The sequence below is a fragment of the Haliotis rufescens genome, unplaced genomic scaffold (assembly GCF_023055435.1).
Source record: "Haliotis rufescens isolate VD_foot unplaced genomic scaffold, xgHalRufe1.0.p SCAF_182, whole genome shotgun sequence".
In the NCBI taxonomy this organism is placed as follows: Eukaryota; Metazoa; Mollusca; class Gastropoda; order Lepetellida; family Haliotidae; genus Haliotis; species Haliotis rufescens.
In genome coordinates, this window is record NW_025963871.1 from 68,579 (window position 1) to 81,029 (window position 12,451).

Genomic DNA, 12,451 nt, shown 5'->3' on the forward strand with positions numbered 1-12,451 from the left:
CCCTTTGTAGTGACTTTCTGGAGGCTGAATGTCATCGCAATTGTGACTTCGAATGAGTTCACGTACTAATATCCCAGATGGCTTTAGTGAGGGATTTTTTCGAGCTAGGGCCTCATCTCGAGCGTTTTTGTCTTGCCATATCTTTTTAACCAAAGGGTTTGATGTTCGTCCCCAGAACGATAATATTGCCTGCTCTCGTCTTAGTTTCAATGGGAGTTCTCCCGTTTCTACTTGTAGTGCTTCTAGTGAGGTGCCTGTCGCTGCGCCTGTGGCCAGTATTAGGGCTTTGTATTGTATTCTGTCTAGTCGCCTCAAGACAGTATTTGATGCTGAGTGAAAAGCCTCACAACCATAGTCAATTTTTGATCTGATAAGAGCTTTGTAGAGGTCCAGCTGAGTGTCCCTCGATGTGCCCCAAGATGTGCCTGAAATTGCCCGTAATACGTTCAGGTCTTTTTGACATCTGTTTTCCACATATTCTATATGCTTGCGCCAAGTGAGGTGTTGATCAAGGATAACTCCAAGAAATATTGCAGATTTTTCGAATTTGATAGGTTTGCCTTTTATGGAGACACGGGGTATCATAGCATCTTTCCCCCGGCGTTTGAATAGAACTCCAACAGTTTTTTCACTTGAAAGGGTGAATCCCCATTTATTGCACCATTGATCTACTCCGTCCAGGGCTGACTGGAGTTTTTTTCTGATTTGTGAGATATCTCTGTGCTTTACCCATATTGCTCCGTTATCAGCGAACTTAGAAGTTTGGGTAGGAGAGTTGACATGGTCAAAAAGATCATTGATCATGATATTAAACAGGGTTGGGCTTATAATGCTGCCTTGTGGCGTGCCATTGTCCAGTGCCATAGGATCCGATCGATTGTTCCCTATTTTAACTGACAAGCCGGAAAAGGGCGAGTGGTGACGAATGGAGCCAAACAGGCCTGAGTGGGGGGTATATATCTATATTTACTGACCAACACAATATCGAGTTCCTCATTTGTCACCACTCGCCCCTTTCAGTAACCTGCTATTCGGCTTGTCTCGGAATAACAGGAGTTGGTCACGAATGTCGAGTTCCTGTGCTTCGTAGCAGTATGGCTGCGGTCACGTGACTTTGTAGATAGTTTAAATTATCAACGTTTTCTTCCTGTGACTCTTTTAAAAAGGCATTCCGTGGCGGTATATTACATGTCAATTAGGAGTTCAATTATGACATTTCTTCAATTCCATATCTAGTCACACACGTTGTTGCATTGGGCAGAAAACCTCCTCTGAATTTCATCAGTTTTCTGGCCGAATCCAGCTACAATTTGACCACACAATGAGTCACTGTCAGCTGTCCCAGAACCAAGGCCACAGAGTTCAAGTACAGGTGGTATGACGTCATCATCTCCAGTTCTGACGTCATAAGTTTCAAGACGTCTGTGACGTCAAAGTCCATTGGGCTACGTTTTACTACTTTCTATAGACATATACCTACACAAATAGTATCGTGCATGTGCTTTTTTATTGAACAAATGCTCAAACAAGGAGAGCGCCGACAACAACATGTAGATCATTCATGCACTGGCTGAATTGTGTCCCTTTTATCTGTCGCAAAATCACAAGGAGATTTGAAGACATCCGCAACTCGCTGTATCATTCCACAGAGTAAACTCTGCAGCAAGTCTTTTCCCAACACCAGTGGTCACGAATGGACAAGCCACAATTTGTATATTTGCGCCCATAGCCTAGCAACAATTAAATTTACTATGTCCTATTCCTTTCGCGAACATATCACTGTGTTTTACTTAGGATATTTAGGATACAGACCTGTGAAAATCCGGTAGAGAATAGGTCAACCCATGCTTGCCCTAAAGGGCGACAATGCTTGTCGTGAGAGGCGACCAACGGGATCGGGTTGTCAGGCTCGCTGACTTGGCTGATGCATGCCATCGATCCAAACTGCGTGGATCGAGGCTCATGATATCAATCACTGGATTGTCTGGTCCAAACCTTCCAACATGTTGAGGTTGGTTGCTTGGTTTGTTGTTTTACGCCGCACTCAGCAATATTCCAGCTATATGACGGCGGTCTGTAAATAACCGAGTCTGGACTAGACAATCCAGTGATTAATATCATGAGCATCGATCCACGCAATTGGGATCGATGACATGCATCAACCAAGTCAGCGAGCCTGACCACCCGATCCCATTAGTCGCCTTTTACGACAAGCATGGGTTGCTGAAGTTCTATTCTACCCCTGAATCTTCACGGGTCACACGTTGAGGTAAAACTAGGGAAATTAATAGGGTCCGCTGTCCAATGGTACCTATGTGGTAATGCCAGTTTTTTTCAAATCCTGAGGCAAAGGAATACAACATTGTTGGAAACTAAGCAGAAACCCTAGACATTCAAAGATGAACTCTCATTCACTCTCAACTGTAAAACTTTTTTTTTATGTTTTCTCTTGGCCGATGACCCAAGTAATATTGACCCGGAAGTAGTCATAACGCCACCCATTCCATTTGTCGACTCCGCTTTCCTGGACCCACATGGCTATACAAAGACGACATGGCACAAAACCATGGCCCACGTACTTCCACACGTGGCACATCATTGCAATCCATTACTCAGGACGTCAACACCAAACCCTAGAGGCACCAGGTCTGTCTCTGGTATGTATTTTCAAAGGGCACTCCCCCCCCCCCCCCCCCCCGTCAAACACAAACTCCGCCTAGCGACAGCTTCCTAAACACCACAAAGCGACCAATCGTATTCGTCTGTATCCCCAAGTAGTTAAAACCTTGCGTCCGTCTTCACACGCAGCGCGTTCTTTGTTGCTTTACAAGAAGCTTTCCAAGTCACGTATTCTTTGAAAAAAATCTATAAAAAAAACAAAACTATCGTCCGCTGTTGACCCTCTCCACTTTCAGCCATAATCAAAGCTTCCTTTTCAAACACAAATTACTTACAAATATCTTAAATTCAGCTTTCTTTCATTCCAGTCTATTCTTTCTTTCTTGTTTATTCATTTTTTATTTATTTTGTTACAATTTTGTTTCTCATTGTCATTTATATTTTCTGCATGTGTGTTGTGTATTTGTTTTTTTGGCGTTGAGACGTTTTTGCCGTTAAATGCAGCATCAACACTCTTTTGAAACAAGTCACAAATATTATAACATTTTTTCTACTCTTTTGGGACTCTTTATTTCTTTAAATCTATCTTCACATGTGTTCTCTTTTTCTGTAAAACAAATTAATGCAAACTTGAGTTTGTCTTCTATATTTTCTGTGTGACCGTTATTACTTTTTAGTTGTGACCGTTTGGACTTTACCTTTCGAGGCCGTTTTGACTACAACTCCTTGTAGACTCGCCGATCGTTACGATAGAATTGTTTTTATAAAATCCTTGAACTTATCAGCAGACATAATTCATTACAGCCTTGGAGCAAGGCTAGCCCACCACCGAAACACACTGTTCGGCCATTCGGCACCGCTCGCCCATTTCCGTAACCCGGAAGCAAGCAGCAAGCACCAATCACAAGCGAGTTCACGAATGGAAAAGGTGTTTGCCTCCACCACATGGTCATTGAATCTTGTGGCAGACATCACCACACACACGCATGCTCGCTCGGTCTTGTCGCATCTCCATCGCAGGTCAGGACTGTTAGGCACATGCATCTGCAGGTTAGTCCATTCATATCTTTCACTCGACATTCTTTTTTCTTGCTCACGCCAGAGACCATATAATGGTCTCTCAGCAATTCTCATGGCAAGAGGAGGTAACTCTTCCTGCACTTATTCTCAAAGCTAGTTTACCACACCTCGGAGGGTCGGTTCCGAATCCAATCTCTTAACTCCTTGATTAACGCAGAAAGCGGAAAAATCAGCGTACATCACAAACTAGGGTAAAGGTTGCGTGCGTATTTCATAAGCTGGTATTTTTACAAATGGGTTCCGTCCGTGTGTGTGTGTGTGTGTGTGCGCGCGCGCGCGCGCGTGTGTGTGTACATGTGTGCGTGTGTGTGCGTGCGTGTCTGCGTGTGTGTGCTTGCGTTTGTGTGTGTGTGCTTGCGTGTGTGTGTGTACATGTGTGCGTGTGTGTGTGTGTGTGCGTGCGTGCGTGTGTGCGTGTGTGTGTGTGCGTCCCGAAATCGTTTCCGGAGCATAACTCAAAAACCGTTAAATAATTTCTTACAAAACCTTGCATGTTTACCAGACACATACTGAACTGGTGCCTTTTGATATTTAGCACTTTTAGAAAGTTTTATTGTTTATGTGTAACCTTAGGTTCCGGGTACTCTACCCTTCTACCTATGGTCACTTCTACTTATCAACTACTCCTTGGTTCTAGGGATGATGTAGCTCTCTTGAAAATCACAAGTCAGATGGTTTGCTCCAGCCTCTTTTTATTTATGATAGAATTAATCATAAATATGTACACATGGTCCTCAGATTAGTTCTTGTTGTTGCCTGATATAAATACAACACATACCTATATGAAGAGCCTGATGGTTTTTCTGATGAACGTTAACTCTACTTCTTTTCTGACTCGGGATCCCAAAACCACAGTGAACCGTTCTGTTCAGCTGTATGCTCCCGACTCCCCGCACCACTTTCGGACAACTCCCAAAATACTATCGGTGATGATTTTAGCTCCTCCCACCAAAATCATATCTGACATGAAAAATGAGTCATAATGGTCATTCCCCAATTTCCATAGTAATTAGTTTTATCATCAAGCCCTTTGGTCTAACCAATTTGATTACCTCTCTAGGGTCATTGGTCAACTCGGACATACTCATATAATCAAATACCCTCAAGTACTCTGCCAGACTGGAAGGCACCGAAAAGATACTTAATCATGTTATTTTGACATTCTAATCCAGCAGTAATACTCATAAATATTTGATCACCACAAGACTAACAATTTTGTTCCATCTATCTATCTCCCTTCTGACATTTTTATTGCAAGACCAATTCTACTAATTCATTGTACTAATGAAAAGTAAACTCTATCACTTAAGAGAAGCAAAACCAATAATCACTTGCCCCAGGAGTGTTGCCCTGACCCTGTACGGTCACTTCTCTCATATGCATCCATATTTTACCCAAAAGTTTCATTTAGTAAACTATATTTTAAGTGAATATTAAAAACCCCTTTTTCCAAAATACCCTGGTTATATATGTTTCCATGACAACAAGTTTCACTTAGGTTCTATTATAGGGTGGGTTCACTTATTGAGTATAACAAATAAACTGTTAAATATTTCCTTGCCAAACATTGCATGACTATATATAAAGCACACACTGAACTGGTGACATTTGATATTAAGGAGTTTTAGAAATGTATATTTTAGAATTTCCATTGCAGCTATTTTGACATGGGCTAAGAGAAATGTTGGGTCAGTTACCTGGTTTAACGTGTTAAAATAGGCGGGGGATATAGATGACTTCGTCGACTATACGCTTGTTAGAATTTTATTCGAAGTTGAGTTTCATTGATTAAGTCAACAGTTATTCTTGAAACTATCAATTCAGCCGAATACGCGGTTTTAAATAGGTGTATTCTCTTCTGCAATCATTTTTTATAATTTCCAGTGTGTTTTAGATTTAATTTATAAGGGACAATCTATAAAAAAAAATTAAATCGGACCCCACCCTATTTCTATTAACGGTATGCAGTTTTTACATAACTACGCAGTTACTTCCCTTCGGACCAACACAATCGAAATTTACTACAGTATTTTTTAACAATCCAGCTACAATCCTCGCAATTTGAAGCAGTATATGTAAGTATGTTGTAAAGGAGAATATATTTATGACATTGGGGTATTTTGTGCACTGTAAATTTCGCGATGACAATCTATGATATGTGTTTAAAGTTTAACAACAAACTTTGTCCGGCTGAACCATTTCAATTTGTTCACATTGTCAATCACGTGTTTGTGACTAAAACATGTTTATTATCACTAAAGAACATAGTTTCAACGTAGTTAGGAGGATCAATTATGTTGTGATGTGTTACAACAAATAACTCAATTTATGTTTTAATTAATGTAAAGTACAGTGTGCTTGTATGAAATTTTGGAGGTAGAAACTTCTTTATTAATACAGAAATACCTTTTGTAAAACATTGATGAAGTGCACATCCTTAAACTCTCACAACTCTTTCTGTGCATCAAAACTATGTATTGTGGTGCCATATAGACATGCTGGATAGGAACAAGTGGTAAAGTTTAATCCAATTTCCATTTTTTTTCTGAGAAGCTACATATATATACAATACATAAATCACAGATTTGACAAGTGCAAATGTATTCTGATTTTTCTACAGGTTCTACTACACCAAATCAGAACCAGTTGGGACAGTGCGGTTTTCGTAGGGAGCCTTCAGTGCAGATCGAGGGATATCTGCAGGCTGTGATTGGAGGATTTTCTGTAAGATTTTTATGTCTTTCAAATCTACATCCATCCAGTTATTAAAACTGACCATGTTTTTCTATATTTAGAACTGTCTTTTCCAACATGATGAGTAGGTAGGTGACATTTGGTGCGAAACTGGGGATGGTGTGTTTAGCTTCCTGTACTCGGAAAAGGAACTGGCTAAGCTGGTCATTTTTTATGTTTTTATTGCTACTCTAAGGCCAAGCTGTGCACACACGTACAGGTTAAAGATGTTGAATGCTTAGTTATTTTTAACAGAAGTTTAACGTTACTACAGAAGTCTATGGGAAAACATTTGGTTGTGTGTAACCTGTACCATCAAGGACATGTGTTCCTGTCTGTTGTCAGACTCTGTACCATCAAGGACATTTGTTCCTGTCTGTTGTCAGACTCTGTACCATCAAGGACATTTGTTCCTGTCTGTTGTCAGACTCTGTACCATCAAGGACATTTGTTCCTGTCTGTTGTCAGACTCTGTACCATCAAGGACATTTGTTCCTGTCTGTTGTCAGACTCTGTACCATCATGGACATTTGTTCCTGCCTGTTGTCAGACTCCGTACCATCATAGACATCTGTTCCTGCCTGTTGTCAGACTCTGTACCATCAAGGACATTTGCTACTGCCTGTTGTCAGACTCTGTACCATCATGGACATCTGTTCCTGCCTGTTGTCAGACTCTGTACCATCATAGACATCTGTTCCTGCCTGTTGTCAGACTCTGTACCATCAAGGATATGTGTTCCTGCCTGTTGTCAGACTCTGTACCATCAAGGACATTTGTTCCTGTCTGTTGTCAGACTCTGTACCATCAAGGACATTTGTTCCTGCCTGTTGTCAGACTCTGTACCATCAAGGACATCTGTTACTGCCTGTTGTCAGACTCTGTGCCATCAAGGACATTTGTTCCTGCCTGTTGTCAGACTCTGTACCATCAAGGACATTTGTTCCTGCCTGTTGTCAGACTCTGTACCATCAAGGACATTGGTTACTGCCTGTTGTCAGACTCTGTACCATCAAGGACATGTGTTCCTGCCTGTTGTCAGACTCTGTACCATCAAGGACATTGGTTACTGCCTGTTGTCAGACTCTGTACCATCAAGGACATCTGTTCCTGCCTGTTGTCAGACTCTGTACCATCAAGGACATTGGTTACTGCCTGTTGTCAGACTCTGTACCATCAAGGACATTGGTTACTGCCTGTTGTCAGAGTCTGTACCATCAAGGACATCTGTTCCTGCCTGTTGTCAGACTCTGTACCATCAAGGACATTGGTTAGTCGCCTCTTACGACAAGCATAGTCGCCTTTTACAGCATGGGTTGCTGAAGACCTAGTCTACACCGGGTAGCCTAGTGGTTAAAGCGTTCGCCCGTCACGCCGAAGACCAAGGTTCGATTCCCGACATGGGTTCAATGTGTGAAGCCCATTTCTGGTGTCCCCCTCCGTGATATTGCTGGAATATTGCTAAAAGCGGGGTAACTCACTCACTCACTCACATTAACAAGACTCTCAGGTTCAAACTTTGCTCATTTCTCTCATGCTGTTGACCACAGTAAATATTGATTGCGGCACCACGCAACACCATATCCAACCTTAATTTGAAGAATATTGGGGGTTTAAATCCAAGATATGACAAGTTTGTAGGGATGTAGCAGTACAGGCGTTACACGATGTGATACATATCTTAATACAGAAGCCACCATGTGATATGTATCTCAATACTGTATCTATGACATTTTATGAGAAAATCCCAGTCATTAGACTGAGAATAGAGTTTCATAGAAGGACAACTGACTAATTCCCATCAAACATGACAATGAATGAAGCCAACCATTCTGTATGAGAATAGGATAAGAAACAAACAGTTTATGTATTGTATTATGACAGTAAGCAAGGAAAAGCTGGTCAGTTTTGTTATTGTTTCGTATCCGTAGGACGGCCAAAAAGTTATGATGAATTTAAAAAATAGTTTGTACTTGCTTATTCATATAGATGAGAGATCATCATGGACAATGGATACGGGGTAAATGGGAATCGATGCCAAATTAAATGTATCGGGTATCGTATCGTGCAAAGTTTGCTGACGATGCGCCTGTGTACCGATGAATTGCAATAACACTACCAGTTTTGGCATGCTCTTTGTTGAGTAAAACATGACTGGCACATGTCTAAGGCAGGTAAAGGTTAGACTTGGCATAGTCTGCTTTTGAACTGAGTTTCAGCCATGGTAATCTTGTTAATCCAATGTAGTTTTTCTCAAGATTAATTTGCGTTTTGCTGACTACGCAATTTCAGTGTGGTCCTGTGTTCCCCATTGTCGTATTGTTCAGGTTAAGATGGTCATGGCCTGGGACCATCTACACTACAAATGTTTGGCAGCAGGCAGAGATTTCCAAGTTGGAACAGTCACTGTTTCAAACCTGTGTGACTTTCATGGTCCTCTATTCATGTCTGTCCTTAATAGTGGGCAAGTCTAGATTACTGCAATATCAGGAAATAAAGAGTCTCTGGGCTCCTTTTCATCATTTCTTAATTAAGATGATTTACCAACAATTTTTCTGTAAGATAAGTTTATTTCAGAGATTGGTCTAGGTCCTCTAGTCATGTGATGGTTTTGTTATTTTCAGATGGTATTCAGAAATGCCTCCAAAGAGTGGGTGCTGTCGCCAGGCTATGCCAAATGAACATTTCTTGTCCGACAAGGGAGGCATCGCCAGGTAAACATGGCTTATGTCACAGTTGACCATTGGACAGTGATGAATATGGTCATCGATGAAGACAGATGTGACGCTTATTGTAGGCCTGGATGATTGTTTGAAAAGTTTAGTGTGAACCTAAAGAAATAATCCAACAGCAAAGTTTTTGTAAAGACTTGTTTTCGCCACATACCTCTACACGAAAATGTTTGTGAAGATATTCTAAACGAGTTGTTAAGATGAGCTGTAAGTGTATTCAATTTCTGATATCTGGGATTCTGGCGAAAGAATTACGTACCATAAAATAAAACAACTCAGATTGAATAAAATGATTATTCTGAAAGGCTCTGATGCAAGTTATTTAAGTGGTTTAAACCATTCAACCTGTCTCTATTCTTAAAGTTAAAAATAGAAAAAATAAAAAGATTGTTCTTGATTCATATTTGGATATTGTAACAAACAAGCATGTTATTGAGTGGTAAAACTATTCATTGTCAGCGAAGTGTATTGACAGATTTAATAACGTAGGCTAGCTGTCTGTCAACGTAGTCATTGATTTCGCTGGCAACATATTTGTTTTGTAGGATTTCCCTTGTCACAACGTGTGTTTCTATCATGTTGGCATGTATTGATAGTATCAAGTATTCTCTTCGGGTAGATGGATAGTTCTGTAATTTGACATTGAAGGTAAAGTACCTCGTGATTATGTATTCTGTTACAAGTGATTGAATGATCCTCTGTAGTGTGAATGATCCTCTGTGGTGTGAATGATCCTCTATAGTGTGAATGATCCTCTGTGGTGTGAATTATCATATGTGGTGTGAATGATCCTCTGTAGTATGAATGATCCTCTGTGGTCTGAATGGATCTCTGTGGTGTGAATGAATCTCTGTAGCGTGAATGATCCTCTGTGGTCTGAATGATCCTCTGTCGTGTGAATGATCCTCTGTAGTGCGAATGATCCTCTGTCGTGTGAATGATCCTCTATAGTGTGAATGATCCTCTGTCGTGCGAATGATCCTCTGTGGTCTGAGTGATCCTCTGTAGTGTGAATGATCCTCTGTGGTCTTAATGGATCTCTGTGGTGTGAATGAATCTCTGTAGCGTGAATGATCCTCTGTGGTGTGAATGATCCTCTGTCGTGTGAATGATCCTTTGTAGTGTGAATGATCCTCTGTTGTGCGAATGATCCTCTGTGGTGTGAATGATCCTCTGTAGTGTGAATGATCCTCTGTAGTGTGAATGATCCTCTGTCGTGTGAATGATCCTCTGTCGTGTGAATGATCCTCTGTGGTCTGAATGATCCTCTGTAGTGAGAATGATCCTCTGTGGTCTGAATGATCCTCTGTAGTGTGAATGATCCTCTGTAGTATGAATGATCTTCTGTATTGTAAAATGATCCTCTGTAGTATGAATGATCCTCTGTATTGTAAAATGATCCTCTGTAGTGTGAATGATCCTCTGTAGTGTGAATGATCCTCGGTAGTGTGAATGATCCTCTGTAGTGTGAATGATCCTCTGTGGTCTGAATGACCCACTGTGGTCTGAATGATCCTCTGTAGTGTGAATGATCCTCTGTAGTGTGAATGATCCTCTGTGGTGTGAATGATCATTTGTGGTGCGAATGATTCTCCGAGGTGCAAATGATCCTCTGTAGTGTGAATGATCCTCTGCAGTGTGAATGATACTCTGTAGTGTGAATGATCCTCTGTAGTGTGAATGATCCGCTCTTGTGTGAATGATCCTCTGTGGTGTGAATGGTCTTCTGTGGTGTGAATGATCCTCTGTAGTGTGAATGATCCTCTATAGTGTGAATGATCCTTTGTGGTCTGAATGATCTTATGTGGTGTGATTTTTCCTCTGTAGGGTGAATGATCCTCTCTGGTTAGAATGATCCTCTGTGGTGTGAATTATCATATGTGGTGTGGAAGATCTTCTGGTGTGAATTATCCCTTTATAGTGTGAAGTGTCCTCTGTAGTGTGAATTATTCAAATGTTGTTTGAATGATCCTCTTTAGTGTGAATGATCCTCTGTGGTCTGAATGATCCTATATGGTGTGAATCATCCTCTGTAGTGTGAATGATCCTCTGTGATGTGAATTATCATATGTGGTGTGAATGATCCACTGTGGTGTGCATGATCCTCTGTGGTCTCAAAGATCCTCTGTGGTCTGAATAGATCCAAGTGGTCTGAATGATCTATGTGGTCTGAACGAACCTCTGATAACCACTCCCCATCACTGATCCATCTCCCCATGACTGACCCACCACTCCCCATCACTGGCCCACGACTCCCTATGACTGACTCACCACTCCCCATCATTGGCCCACCACTCCCCATCATTGGCCCACCACTCCCCATCAATGGCCCACTACTCCCCATCACTGACCCACTACTCACCATCACTGACCACACACTCTCCATCACTGACCCACCACTCCTCATCACTGACCCATCACTCCCCATCACTGACCACCACTCCCCATCACTGACCCACCACTCTCCATCACTGACCCACCACTCTCGATCACTGACCCACCACTCCTCATCACTGACCCATCACTCCCCATCACTGACCCATCACTCCCCATCACTGACCCACCACTCCCCATCACTGACCCACCACTCCCCATCACTGACCCACCACTCCCCATCAATGGCCAACCACTCCCCATCACTGACTCACCACTCCCTATCACTGGCCCACCACTCCCTATCACTGGCCCACCACTCTCCATCACTGACCCACCACTCCTCATCACTGACCCACCACTCCCCATGACTGGCCCACTACTCTCCATCACTGACCCATCACTGACATTTGGTTGGAAGTATTCTCAGTCCATCACTGACCCACCACTTCCAATCACTGACCCACCACTCCCCATGACTGACTCACCACTCCCAATCACTGACCCACCACTCCCTATCACTGGCCCACCACTCCCTATCACTGGCCCACCACTCTCCATCACTGACCCACCGCTCCCTATCACTGACCCACCGCTCTCCATCACTGACCCACCGCTCCTCATCACTGACCCACCACTCCCCATCACTGACCCACCTCTCCCCATCACTGACCCACCACTCCCCATCACTGACCCACCACTCCCAATCACTGACCCATCACTCACCATAACTGGCCCACCGCTCCCCATCACTGACCCACCACTCCCAATCACTGACCCACCACTTCCAATCATTGACCCACCACTCCCCATCACTGACCCATCACTTCCCCATCACTGACCCACCATGCCCATTCACTGACCCATCACTCCCAATCACTGACCCACTTCTTCCCATCACTGGCCCACCACCC

At 42.5% G+C, this 12,451-nt stretch overlaps 1 long non-coding RNA gene across 1 annotated transcript; it reads left to right on the plus strand.

Annotated features, from left to right (window-relative positions):
* The first annotated feature begins 6,358 nt into the window (after positions 1 to 6,358).
* Positions 6,359 to 9,561, plus strand: LOC124127476. Its single transcript, XR_006859960.1, has 2 exons — positions 6,359 to 6,423; positions 9,057 to 9,561. It is a non-coding gene; the product is annotated as an uncharacterized LOC124127476 (long non-coding RNA).
* The last annotated feature ends 2,890 nt before the right edge of the window (positions 9,562 to 12,451 follow it).